The sequence below is a fragment of the Chelonoidis abingdonii genome, chromosome 15 (assembly GCF_003597395.2).
Source record: "Chelonoidis abingdonii isolate Lonesome George chromosome 15, CheloAbing_2.0, whole genome shotgun sequence".
In the NCBI taxonomy this organism is placed as follows: domain Eukaryota; kingdom Metazoa; phylum Chordata; order Testudines; family Testudinidae; genus Chelonoidis; species Chelonoidis abingdonii.
In genome coordinates, this window is record NC_133783.1 from 2,284,769 (window position 1) to 2,298,065 (window position 13,297).

A 13,297-nucleotide genomic window follows, 5' to 3' on the forward strand; every position below is an offset into this window, starting at 1 on the left:
TTTATTTTAAATTTATGTGACTGGTCAAGTATCTAGTGAGGTATTGGTGATGGGGCACCAAAGCTGTACATTACATTTGTAAACATGGAAAATAGTAGCTAGAACAGGGGCCTGGGTGTCAGGACTCAACACCTAGCCCCACTACAGTCAGACTTCCTTTATGACCTTTGAGTCACTTGACCTCTCTGTCTACTTACTCATATCAACCCCCCCGCCCCACACACACACTTTGTTCTCATCCCCACACACCCGTTTACTAGCACCTAATCCATCCTCTGCTTATTCCCATCTCTGGCTCCTGCAACCTCCTCTTCCTCTGTTTTCCCTCATCCTCACCCCCAATTTCTAACTCTGCATTCCAGTGTAGCTGCTTCCACCTAATACTTGCTGGCTGGATGCAAGTGGGGATGGGTAGACACTGAGAGCAAAGGAGAGCCAGTCTCTCTGCCCTCACTTCCTGTGTCTGCTACCACAGTGCCCCCCACCTAATAGCAGAGAGGAGCGATTGCCAGGTAATTCCTGCTCTTTCCTGAAGTCATAGGGTGGACCTTGCTTGGTGCAAACAGAATCTTTGGAGAATTTACCTGCACAAGTTTCTACTGGGCATGAGCAAACTCAGATTTTAGAGTTATGACTTGTCAAATTTGGGTGAATTTTCACAGGGTCAGGAAAAAGGCACATCCATGGCAGGTGACCCCCCTCCCCAGACGCCAAATTTCAAGCCCATGTGCCAAAGCATGGTAGCATGGCACTAGAGCTTCTCAATGAGATGGTTGCTCTTAGCTCCCCCTGTAACAGCTCCATGTGTTGTGCACTGCATAAAGTTTGGTGGAAAACAAGGGTGAGCAGGTACCGCTTGATCCAGCAAGTCAGCTGCAGAGCTGAGTGGCCATGCCTCTGCCTAGCAGTGAGGGGGATGTCACCGCTTTTGGGGAGCCCCCTAGGTAAGCGCTGCTCAGAGCCTGCCTTGCCCCATCCTGTGCCCCAACCCCCTGCGCCCTCCCACACCCAAACTCTGCTGCTAGGGGGGAAGGGGGGCAGGAGCCAGGTAGGGAGCTAGTCCTGCCACCACCACCCCCTAGCACCAGTGGGGGTCCTGGGCCATGCACTGCCACCTGCCACCCCTGTCCCCAAGCAACTGGGCTGCCCTCTCCCAGCACCTGCGGGGCCCCTGGGCAGCACTCTACACAGGTTTTTCTTCACTGGTATTTTTAGTAAAAGTCATGGACAGGTCACTGGCCACAAATTTTTGTTTACTGCCCGTGACTTTAACTAAAAATACCCGTGACTAAAATGCAGCAATCATTAGGCCCTTAGCAGGGGAACACATCTGCTCCAGTACTGCCCATTCTCACGAACTTACCACAAGTAAGGTGGATTTTGGCCACTGCTGAAAGGCTCTGGGTTTCCAGACTTCCCCTCTCCTTGTCCTGCTTCCCTGCCTCCTGGGAGAGAGAAGCCAATCAGAACTGCTGTAGGAAACAGCGGTTGGGGAAGGAAGAGCCAAAGCTGGATGAGAAGAGGGAGCAGAAAGAGAGCTCAGGGTGGCTCTGCTCCCCTCTCCCTGCTTTATAAGGCTGGATTGGAAACAGCAACTCCTCTGGGATATTCAGTGGACAGTTTGTATTAATCTTGACTTGTGTAAAATCTTCACCAATCAATCAGCTACCTCTAATTAGAGTGCCTATTTTATAAATACAGAGGTGCTTAAAAATCATACTGTTGAATGGCATGATTTCTACCAGCTTTTGCCGTCTCTTGTACACATTTTCCCCTCTCCCATCTCCCAGCAGCAGAGTTTGGTTGTGGGAGGGCACGGGGGGTTGGGGTACAGGACAGGGAGTGGCAGGCTCTGAGCAGTGCTTACCTGAGGGGCTTCCCAAAAGCGGTGACACATTATATATAAAATCCTTATGAAGTCTTTTGAAATGCAGTTACTGTGCATACAGAATAGACTTCTTTCAAAGAAGAATGCATTGGCCATTCATCTTGAATAAAAAAAGCAGTAAAATATTACTTTGCGTTGCTAGATTTTTCATTCATTTGAATGTAGGCTGGCCCCTCGATCTCAGTCGCTAACTGTAAAACCTTTATATCTGTGTTTAATGCCAATGTTAGATGCTGGGGCAGCTTGCTGCTATTTTTAGTGCAGTAGCTGGATCAGAGCTACCACAAGTATTCTATATTCAAGTTGGAAATTATATCTTTCCACTCCAGGGTAGGCAGACTCTGCTTCTCTTAGGGCATGTCTTCACTGCAGAGTTAGCTTGTCTACAAAGGGAAATGATTGGCATAGTTATAGTGGATTAACTTTCCCCTACAGCTATACCAGTATAACTCCTATATGTAGACAGTATTGTGGAATAAAGTTCAAGCAGAGTAATTTTTCCACAGTAAAGTTACTTTTATTCCAGAATAGAGTATCCACGGGGGAGTTATGTTGGTGATGTTCCCTTTGTAGACATGCCCTTGCCTCTAACTCCCTTCCCAGCCACACACAAAAGTATCAACCAAATTTAGCAGTGTTTTAAACACGTGGCTCTCAACCTTTCCCAACTACTGTACCCTTTCAGAAGCCTGATTTGTCTTATGCACCACAAGTTTCTCCTCTCTTAAAAACTACCTGCTTACAAAATTAGACATAAGTGTCACAGCACACTATTACTGAAAAATTGCTGCTTCTCATTTTTTACCATATACACCTCTACCCCGATATAACGCTGTCAGCAGGAGCCAAAAAATCTTTCCGCATTATAGGTGAAACCGCGTTATATCAAACTTGCTTTGATCCACTGGAGTGCGCAGCCCTGCCCCCCGCCAAGCGCTACTTTACAGTGTTATATCTGAATTCATGTTATATAGGGTTGCGTTATATCGGGGTAGAGATGCAGTCATAAAATAAATCAACTGGAATATAAATATTGTACTTACAGTTCAGTGCATAGTATATAGAGTGGTATAACCAAGTCATTGTCTGTATGAAATTTTAGTTTGTGCTGACTTTGGTAGTGCTTTTTATGTAGCCTGCTGAGTTTATACATCCTCTGGAAAACCTCTGCGTACCACCAGGAGCACACACAACCCTGGTTGAGAGCCACTGTTTAACCCTGGGCTAACTGGCCCAGTTGAAGGCATGAGTAAATGCTCATGTGTTACTTTGCAATGAGGATGCAGGCTAGGGGCTTGGCTACACTGGAGAGTTGCAGCGCTGGAGTGACTTTACAGCGCTGCAACTCACTCACCGTCCACACTTGCAAGGCACATACAGCGCTGTATCTCCCTGGCTACAGCGCTGGTTGTACTCCACCTCGGCCTGGGGAATAACGACTATAGCGCTGCTGATGCAGCTCTGCTCCACCAGTGTGGCCACCAAAAGCCCTGTTATTGGCCTCCAGAGGTATTTGGAGATATCCCAGAATGCCTGTTCAGCCACTCTGCTCATCAGTTTGAACTCTATTGCCCTGGCCTCAGGTGACCGGCCCTTTAAATGCCTCGAGAATTTTAAAAATCCCCTTCCTGTTTGCTCAGCCAGGTGTGGAGTGCAATCAGTGAATCTTTCCAGGTGACCATGGCTCCCTGTGGCAAACGAGCCCCACCGTGGAGCAATGGCAAGTTGCTGGACCTCATCAGTGTTTGGGGGGAGGAAGCTGTGCAGTCCCAGCTGCGCTCCAGCCATAGGAATTACGATACCTATAGGCAGATATCAAGGGCCATACTGGAAAGGGGCCATGACCGGGATGAGCTGCAGTGCAGGGTTAAAGTGAAGGAGTTGTGGAGTGCCTATTGCAAAGCCCGCGAGGGAAACCGTCGGTCCGGCGCTGCCCCCACGACCTGCCGTTTTTACAAAGAGCTGGATGCAATACTTGGGGGGTGACCCCACCATGACTCCAAAGACCACGATGGACACTTTAGAGCAGGGGGAGGAGGAGGAGGAAAGCGAGAGTGAGGGTGCCGTGGTGTGGGGAGACATCCTGGAGTCCCTGGAGGCATGCAGCCAGGAGCTCTTCTCAAGCCAAGAGGAAGGTAGCCAGTTGCAGCAGCCGGTACTTGATGGAGGACAAACAGAGGAGCGGGTTCCCAGTAAGCAGATTTTATTTTCATGATGGAAATTTTTCAGGAGAGGAGGGAGGGTTAGGGCTGCATGCATGCATGCCTAGATGCGGCATAGCGCATTGATGCGATAATCGGCCTCGGTAATCTCTTCAAAAGTTTCAGCCAGAGCGTGGGCAATGCGTTTGCGCAAGTTTATTGGGAAAGCCACTGTGGTCCTTGTCCCAGTCAGGCTAACGCGTCCGCGCCACTGTGCCACGAGGGATGGGGGGACCATTGCTGCACACAGGCAAGCTGCATAGGGGCCAGGGCGGAATCTGTGTTGCTGTAGAACCCTCCCGCGCTTCCCAGGTAACCCGCAGCAGCGAGATATCTTCCAGGATCAACTCCTGTGGAAAATGTTGGGAGAATGTTCAGTGTAGGTGCCCCCTGCAGCCGTTTGCTTTCCCCAACGCACAGAAACCCTGAGGACAGTAGAGCCCTGAAGCAATCAGTCCCCCTTACTCACCATTTTGGGGCTCCCGTGGGTTATGTGCACTCTCTTTGGGATGGGAAAATTATGCTATTCTGAAGACTGTTAAACTCCTTAACTGTGTGGGAATAACTGTCTGGTATAAATAATGCTGCCTCTGTTAAGTGTTGCATTTTTTGCCTTTACAGAAGCAACCTCGAGATCTCGGCTGCCCGTGTTATCAACATCTCAAAGACTACAAAACCTCCAGAAGAAGCAATGAAAAAGCAAAGAAGACATGCTGCAAGCAGTTATGCAGCACTCTGTCACAGAGAATCAAAAAGTGCAGGACTGGAGGGAAAGGGAAAGCAGGATCCGCCAGAAAAACGCAGTGGACAGGAAGAAAAGCACAAAGCAGCCGATAAGCATCCTGGTGCGCCAAGCGGACTCTATCCAGCCACTCGTAGCCATGCAGGCAGAGCACTACCATGCACCCGCCCCCCGTCCCAAAGCTCTTTCCCTTGTGCCCCAATGTCAGCTCAAAACCCCCTTCCCCAGGTTCGGACCACCACCAGCTGCCTCCAACATCTGTACGTTCACCAACCAGCCCTGAGAACTACGACCCTTACCCTCTGCACTCAACCCCCATCACCATGCAGTATAGCCATCCTGAAGTGCAGCAGTCATTGCACAGCACTCCAGACAGGACATATTCAACTGTGAGTACCAGTTCCCCCCCACCCCTCGCCTTTTAGTTCCAAAGTTGCTGTGTCTGTCATAAATATTTTCTTTTCAATGAATGAATCTTGCGTTTGAAAACAGCTTATTATTACAGAATCAAACTTCAGCCAGAAAAGAAACGGCAGCAAATCAGCTTAGACACAGATTCCTACAACTGTACCTGCACTTCTCTGTGCAAGACCAACATTACTGTTGGTTTTCACCTCAGATCCCCTCAAGCATTCTAACTTGAACCTGTCTGCCTCTCTAGTAGCCGTGCTTTGGCTGTGCAAATTCACTCCGCATTGACCTCCGAGTCCTGCCTGACTGATCTTTCACCTCCTTCACAATACTATTGAGGCGGTACAGAGGGTATACTGGTGGATGGCTTTCCCCAAGTCTAGCTCCAACAGAGATAGCGCGCCCTTTAAATCAAAGCACACTCACCAGTCAATTCAGCATCGGCTCCTGTAGTACACAGCTTGCTCTTTCAAGTCTGTATTGGTGTTATGAGCACGCATATATGTAAGCAGGGCCCAGAATCACAATGGCATTCGAGTTCCCCTACTGTATCTTCCTCTGGGAAAAGTTTGCTAGCATTCCGAAGAGGCATGTTCAAAGATGCTGTGGATCATGCACTTTCTGGCGCCTGGTAATGTCAATGAACCACCAGTACCACAGTGCTGGAAACATGATAAATACCCTTCGATTAATGTACTCGGATGGTGGGTTGAGGGGTGGGCCAAGTGAATTAATATTAATTGGCTGGTTTTTTTTTCCATCATCGCCTCACATTAGGGAAACATATTGGCAAACATCCCTGTTCGTCCCGAGTCAGGTCTCTTCTTCGAGGATGCATCATGGCCCTGACAAACTATGAATCAAAACGATATCCACACGGTCGATTTCCCTCCAAATGTGTCCCGACATTCTAGCTTTGAATGCCTTCAGATCATAGCACCCGTTCACCCGGAGTCTTATTCGTCTTGGCCAAAGCGGTGGGGGCAGCTCCGCACACATCCATAAAAGTGGCTTTCTCATCCCGATTCTCAGCGCTGCTTGTCATCCCAGACTTGCAGGACAATGTGATCCCACCACTCAGTGCTTGTTTCCCGAGCCCAAAAGCGGCGTTCCACAATGCTGAGCATTTCCATGAATGTCACAAGCAATTTCGTGTTGTACGCGTCACGCGACTCACTATCATTGTTGAACTCCTCATCACTTTGGATCTTAAGGAATAGCTCAACTGCCAAACGTGATGTGCTGCCTAGACTCGTTAGCATATTCCTCAGCAGTTCGGGCTCCATTTCCCACAGAAATCGTGCTGCAAAGAAACCGTTGAGAGAGTCAAGATCACGCCAAACGTGGACGGAAACACAGAGATTGCTGGGATGTGAAGCGATGCATCACGGGGCATTGGGACAGGAAGCAGAATGACCCGCCCCCTTCCCACAACCCACGGTGCCAGAATGGGAAGAGGTGCTCTGTGGGATAGCTGCCCATAATGCACCACTCCCAACACCGCTGCAAATGTGGCCACCCTGCAGTGCTTTCCCTACACAGCTATACGAAGACAGCTTTAACTCCCAGCGCTGCACACCTGCAAGTGTAGCCAAACCCTAGGTCACTTGAGTGTTGATAGTCATCCACTGCTGTCCCACAATTCCTCCTGTGTGCCCAGGTCAGACAGATGACATAGGGCCTGTTATGCAGAAGGTAAGACTAGATGGTCATAATCATCTCTTCTGGCCTTTAAAATCTACGAGCATCTTAAGAGCTGGAGGAGGTGTAGAATATGCACTACTCTTCGGTATTTTCCCTTTTACCCTGAATGAACCCTGGTCAAAATGTTGGATGTATGAAATGGTAGCTATGTGCAAAAACATAAGCCTGATGTTTTGCCGTGGTCCATTTGGATGTCTTTAAAATATTGGTAAATGTAAGAACTAAAGTTTGAAAGATAGATATTTCACTCTGCTATTAGAAGCTGATTAATGGATTCCAGCTAGACAACAGGTGTGCGTTTTCTATGAATGGTGACAAGAACTTCCAGAATCCTGCCAACAGAAATATTCTTGATAAATTAAAATTACTAGAGCATTAAGCTTGTCTGTGTGTCATAGCAGCACAACACTGCACTGCAAGTTTGTAACACAGATTTGAAATCCATCCTACTGGAAAATGAATTAAGGATGCACTTACCTGTAGATATTCCAGAAGTGTCACTGGATTTAACCAAACAAAACTCTAAAACGCAGCAGGAGTTTTAGGGTTACAGTCTGTGCAATTGTCAAAAAGGATGTAGCCCACTCCAACTATACAAGAGTTGTTCACTTGTGCCTACAACAAAGTGAAAAGCTGAGTAAAGCTGCAGTTGAAAGAAAATTAGCAAGCAATGTTATTTGCTATAATCCTGTAATGACTAGAATAGCAGTCACTGAGAACAGCCATCACAAACTTAAGCCAAAGTTTATACTTGCTAGTTTCAGTATCTTTGTACTTGTTGTAATGGTTGGGAAAGAAATGAAAGAAGTACAACACACTTCTTACGTGAGAGGGAAAAGAATATCCTTTTGAGTGGGTGAGTAGAAATTCTCTTTCCAAACTGCATTCCACCCTAATCCGTGTTACCTGAGGCATTTGTTCTGGCCTTTTCTAGGAAGGCAGCCAATTCAACCTTTTTGCTACTTCTGAGATGATCTGTCAGAACAAGCCACAACATGTTACTGCATTTGTTAAAGAAACAGTAATTTATCAGTTCCTTCAATCAAGAAGTAACCATTTTCAATTACTGGGATCTACATTTCTATATTGACCACTATTGTAACAGTCTAGGGCTTGTCTACACCAGTGGTTTTAAAACTTTGTTTCTGGGGATCCAGTTAAATAAAATTGTTGATGATTGTGACCCAACGGAGCTGGGGATGAGGTGTTTGGGCATGGGAGGGGCTCAGGGCTGTGGCAGAGGGTTGGGGTATGGGGGTGAGGGCGGTGGGGTGGGGCCAGGAATGAGGGGTTCAGGGTATGGGAGGGGTTCTGGGCTGGAGTAAGGGGTTGAGGTGCAGGAGGGGTCAGGGCTCTGGGCTTGGGGTGCAGGCTCTGGGGTGAGGGCCAGGGTTGAGAAGTTTGTGGTGCAGGAAGGTGTTCTGGGTTTGGAGGGGGACTCAGGACTTGGGCAGGGGGCTGGGGTGCGGGAGGGGGTCAGGGCTCTGGGTAGGCTCTGAGGTGGGGCTGGGGATGAGCGGTTTGGGGTGCAGGAAGGGGTTTCAGGTTTGGGAGGGCTCGGGGCTGGGGCATGGACTTACCTCCAGTGCCTCCCGGATAGCAGTGCAGCCAGGGTGCAGAGGCGGGCTTCCCGCCTGTCCTGGCACCGCGGACGATGCTGCACCCCAGAAGCAGCCAGCAGCAGGTCTGGCTCCCAGGCAGCGGCGAGTGACTCTCGCTTGCAGGCACCGCCCCCACTCTCCCTGTTTCTGTTGGCCAGTTCCCAGTGCTCAGGGCTTGGGCCAGCACAGGGAAGCCTGTGGCCCCCCCTGCCTAGAAGCTGGACCCACTACTGGCCACTTCTGGGGCACAGCGTGGTGTTGGAGCAGGTAGGCACTAGCCTGACTTAGCTGGGCAGCACTGCCGATGGGACTTTTAACATCCCAGTCGGCGGTGCTGACCAGAGCGACCCAGTGCCTGACATGCCACGACCCAGTACTGGGTTGCGACCTGAAGTTTGAAAAACGCTGGTCTACACTACAAAGCCTTTGCTGGTATAACTATGCTGGCAGAGCCCCCCACTGGAGAGACAAAATAAGTCAACAGGAGTTCTGCTGGAATAGTTATGCTGCCTCCTCGAATGACATTAACTAAGCCAACAGAAGCGCTCCTTTTGTCAGCATAGTTGCATCTACACCAGGTGTTTTGCCAGCATACCTATGTTGGCTAGCGGGTGTGGGGATTTTTTTACACTCCTAGTCAACATAGCTATGACAGCAAAATGTTGTAGTGTAAACTAAGTCTCAGTCAGTAGTATGTGCATTAGAAGGTTAAAAAAACCCTTATTCCAGACCGCATGACATCTGTTACACTGACACAGCCCACTTCAAACCTGGAGTTAAATTGGATCAAGCCACACACCATTGTGGAAATGTGCAGCTGCATATTAGCTGTAGGTGCTGATTGGTACAGCATAATTCTTAGCATTGGAACTGGTGCAGATACCTAAAATTTTGTTTGGGAGAAAGGGGACAGCTAGGTCCTATTCCCATGCAGTAATAAGCACAGCTTGACTCCTGGGGTATGGAGATGGACTTTGCAGGAAGTCTCCTGCTTGTATGTAAAAGACCCAGAGCAGACTCGGCAATCAAAGTGGGAGGGTTTCCCTTTCCAGAAGCCATGGCCCTGGTTGGCCGAACTGAAGGGTTTTTGAATTGCTAGCTCCAAGACTCTGCAGAGTGGCAGAAGGGAGCTGGTGGTGGTTGGCAGTGGTAACCAGGAGGGAAAGGCTCTTGAGGAGGCTGGCCACAGGTTTTGGTAGAGTCAGACGGCAGCTGTAACTGTGGGTGAGCAGCCTCTTTTCTGCTGTTGTGAAGGTGGTCCCAGGACCCTTCCAGAGGTGTACGACAGCTGTAAACAATAATAACTCGTTTGTTCTTCATCCTGGACATGATCTCCTCATGTCTGATTTCTCTAACACCACTTCCAGTCATCGAACCTGGAACTCCCCTTGGTCAGCATCCACACTAACATCCGCGGTCCCTAACCTTACCCCGGGACAAAGCAACGTAACAGCACCAGCCAGCTCATTGACCTACACCTCCAATCTTCAGCTACAGCCTGTGAGATGCTCTGGGGCCATTCTTGTCATTCCTGAGTTGTGGGATTTTGAGTAATGAAGAGAGGAAGTGTTTAACTATTGCTAGGTTATTGGGTAGTTACTCATTTAATTTGTTCCCTGATTCCCCTGCTTTTTTCCTTTTGTCCCTGTTTTCTGCCAGTTTTTCTCTCTCTCTCTCTTTCAGCCCTGCCTTTCTGGAAATAAAACATTATTTATTCTTATCTGATGGTCCTTGATTTCCTGTACTTATAAATTGTATTGTCCTAGTGGTCACATTCTTGGAGTGCCCAGGACTGTGAGTGACTGTGTTACTTCCTCCCTCAGCACCACCAAGACTTGCTGGTGCTAAACTAGGAGTCAACCCCCTGAAACTCCCAGTCTCTTAGCCACCCAAACAATCTCCTCAGCATTCTGCTTGCCTTTACTTTGCCTTGCAGGTTAACATTTGGTGTCCTGCAGTTCCTGACCAACTCTGAACAGGCGTCCTGTAGTGTCCAGCCTCACTACACACTCACATTAACTACTAGGTTCACTAATCCCAGTATACACACAGCTTGACTGGTACAACTCAGAATCAGGTCCTTTATATCACCTCACTATGGAGTTAGAGGAAAACAATCATAAGTTTACTGAAAAAGATTAAGATTTAAGAGCTACTGAGTAAGGATAACAATGGAAACAAATTATTACATATAAATACAAGTATAACATGCTTCTTAGAGTCTAACAGGCTAAAATCCTTGGCTAAAGCAGTTTCTCACATAAAGTTTTCTTGCAGCATTTCCAGCCAGGACAAGCCCTGATGTAGGTCCAGGGAACCTTATCTTAGTTCCACAAGGTGCTACGCACCCTCAACATCTCCTAATTTCAATGGGAGTGTTTATCACAAGAACATACAACATCTTGCAGGACTATGCATCTGGCACCGGGGTCCCCAATGTGGTGCCTGTGGGGGCATCTAAATGCACCCGCATCCTGGCCGGCGGTTAAGCATCTGCCAAAATGCCATGGTCCTTCGTCTGGGGCCCGCCAGATGAAAAGGTTGAGGACCACTGATCTGGCAGGATCAAGCTCCAAGACAAGGGACTAGAAATCCATTTGGCAGGGGCAATCGTATTGTACGCTACTATGATGCAGATCACCTCATTAAGTAAGTAAAACATATGGAGGCTTATTCAGCTATGGTGGCATTTCATTGGAGTTGTATTACAGATTCATTTAGCCCATGGAGTTTGTCTGAGGCACGTGACCCTCTTACAACTTCCTGGAAAAACTTTAGACAAATGAAAAGTCTGAAACTTCTGAGAGCAACTTAATGGCTCCTGCGTGGAGTGCTGTGACACAGCATCCTTTGTTCTGATACAATACTTGGTAGCCTGATTTAAGGGTGATGTATTTAAGGCACCCCCAGAAGCTTACAATCAACAGCACTCATCTGGCAACACACAATTCAGTGGGGCCTCTCTCATGTGTAACTCTGCATATGTAAGTGTTTTCAAGATCAGGACGTAAATCTTCAAAGGTCAGATGTCTCCCTTCAATTTTTGTTATACACCCCCTATTTTTCACACAATGCCAGCGACTTAACCCTATTGACTAAAAGGAAATGTTTTAAACTGGAATCATAACCGCCACCTTCTCTGATCTGTCTGCAGTTTCACTAGAGCCCCTAGTCTAGGGGTTGTGTATAGACTTCCCCCTGATGTAAAAGACATCCACAACAACACAGCTGAATCAAATAAAAATGCAAGAGATGACCTGAAAAGCCTCGTTTTTCTCCTCAGAATACCATAAGATTTGGGGATAGCCCTTTCTAACCCCCTTAGAGTCCAGTGCCTCAACCCTGCAAACACTGATGCACACATATAACTCTACTCCTGGGAAGAGTCTCATCAAAACCAATAGAACTCACATGAGTACAGTTACACGCCTCGGTGTTTGTTGGCCGGGGCCAACGTGCCCTAGTAGTCTTCCAGGTGGAAACCACTAGCTAGTAGGAGAATAAGTGTAGTAACTGGGTGGGCAGCTGGGATGAATATAGTTAAGTGAAAGCCATTCATTCAAATACTATTCCATGTAGGGGAGCCACCTCAGAATTAACCCATTACAGGCCCTTAGCATAGTACAAAGTAGGGGCAAGGCTTGCTGAAGTTTCAACCCCTTTAAAGCAGCACCCTGCAGAGGCATGTAGTAGGGAAAAAGAACTGTTAACCCTCCCAGCATAATCAGTGATCCCACCAAACAGAAAAATGCTGCCCTCCCTCACATGCTAGGAAGTTTATGAAGGCCTTGCCTCAGTAGGCTAGAAGAATATTTCTCCTTCAGTGGTCTCAGTCCCAAAAGTGTACTCATGCCACATTTTTCCTCATTTGTTAAGTGGGGGACATATTCTAGTACCTTGCTCTTAAATGTTAGTTGCACCTCAATTAGAGACCATTAGCAATTCTACCTGATATAAATCTAACTGCTATCCCATGTGCACTTGGATCCATTGGCACTGAAAATAAATACCTTATAAATAGTATCCAAAAATATAATAGAAAAAATAGTAACAGATGATTAGATGTGGTCTAAACACAAGACTGGATGTCTGGAAATCCCAAGTTCCAGCCTTGCCTTTTATAACAATCCTCTCTGTAACCTTGGGGAAGCTACTTAAACTCTCTTCTTCAGTTTTCCCTGTCTGTAAAATAGGACCAGTATTATCTCAAGAGGGTGATGTGAGGATTAATTAGTGACTGTTTGTAAAGCCCTGAGTACGATTAGTGCTGCACAGAATTCAAATAGAAATGAGAGACAGAAAAACACCAACAAGAGCAGGAGTTAATACTTTTATTCATGTTTACTGACTGCCACTTCAGGTGCTAACTGCTATACACATTTTTTACATCACTCAGATTTCATTACTTCATTTCAGTGACTTAAGGAAACTGGGCTCTTTATCTGAACCAACTTTCCTATGAGCTTTAGATTTGCAAGGGCAGTTATATTTTTATTAACAGTCAGTAATTTGAATGTTCTTAGAGTGTGCTTTTATCAGAACCTCTTACTCCCTTTTAAAGCAGAAAACGCAAAATACCCCTCCCCATAAAAGGCTCTACAATAGCTCCTCCTACAAGGGATAAAGTCCCACCAATTTAGCCACCCTAAAGCCTTAGTAAAACAGACTAGTGCAGGAGTTAAAGCATAGCAGTGTTTACCTATGTTAGACCAGGACTTATTCCCTGAGACACAGGGAAAAACCTCAAGGG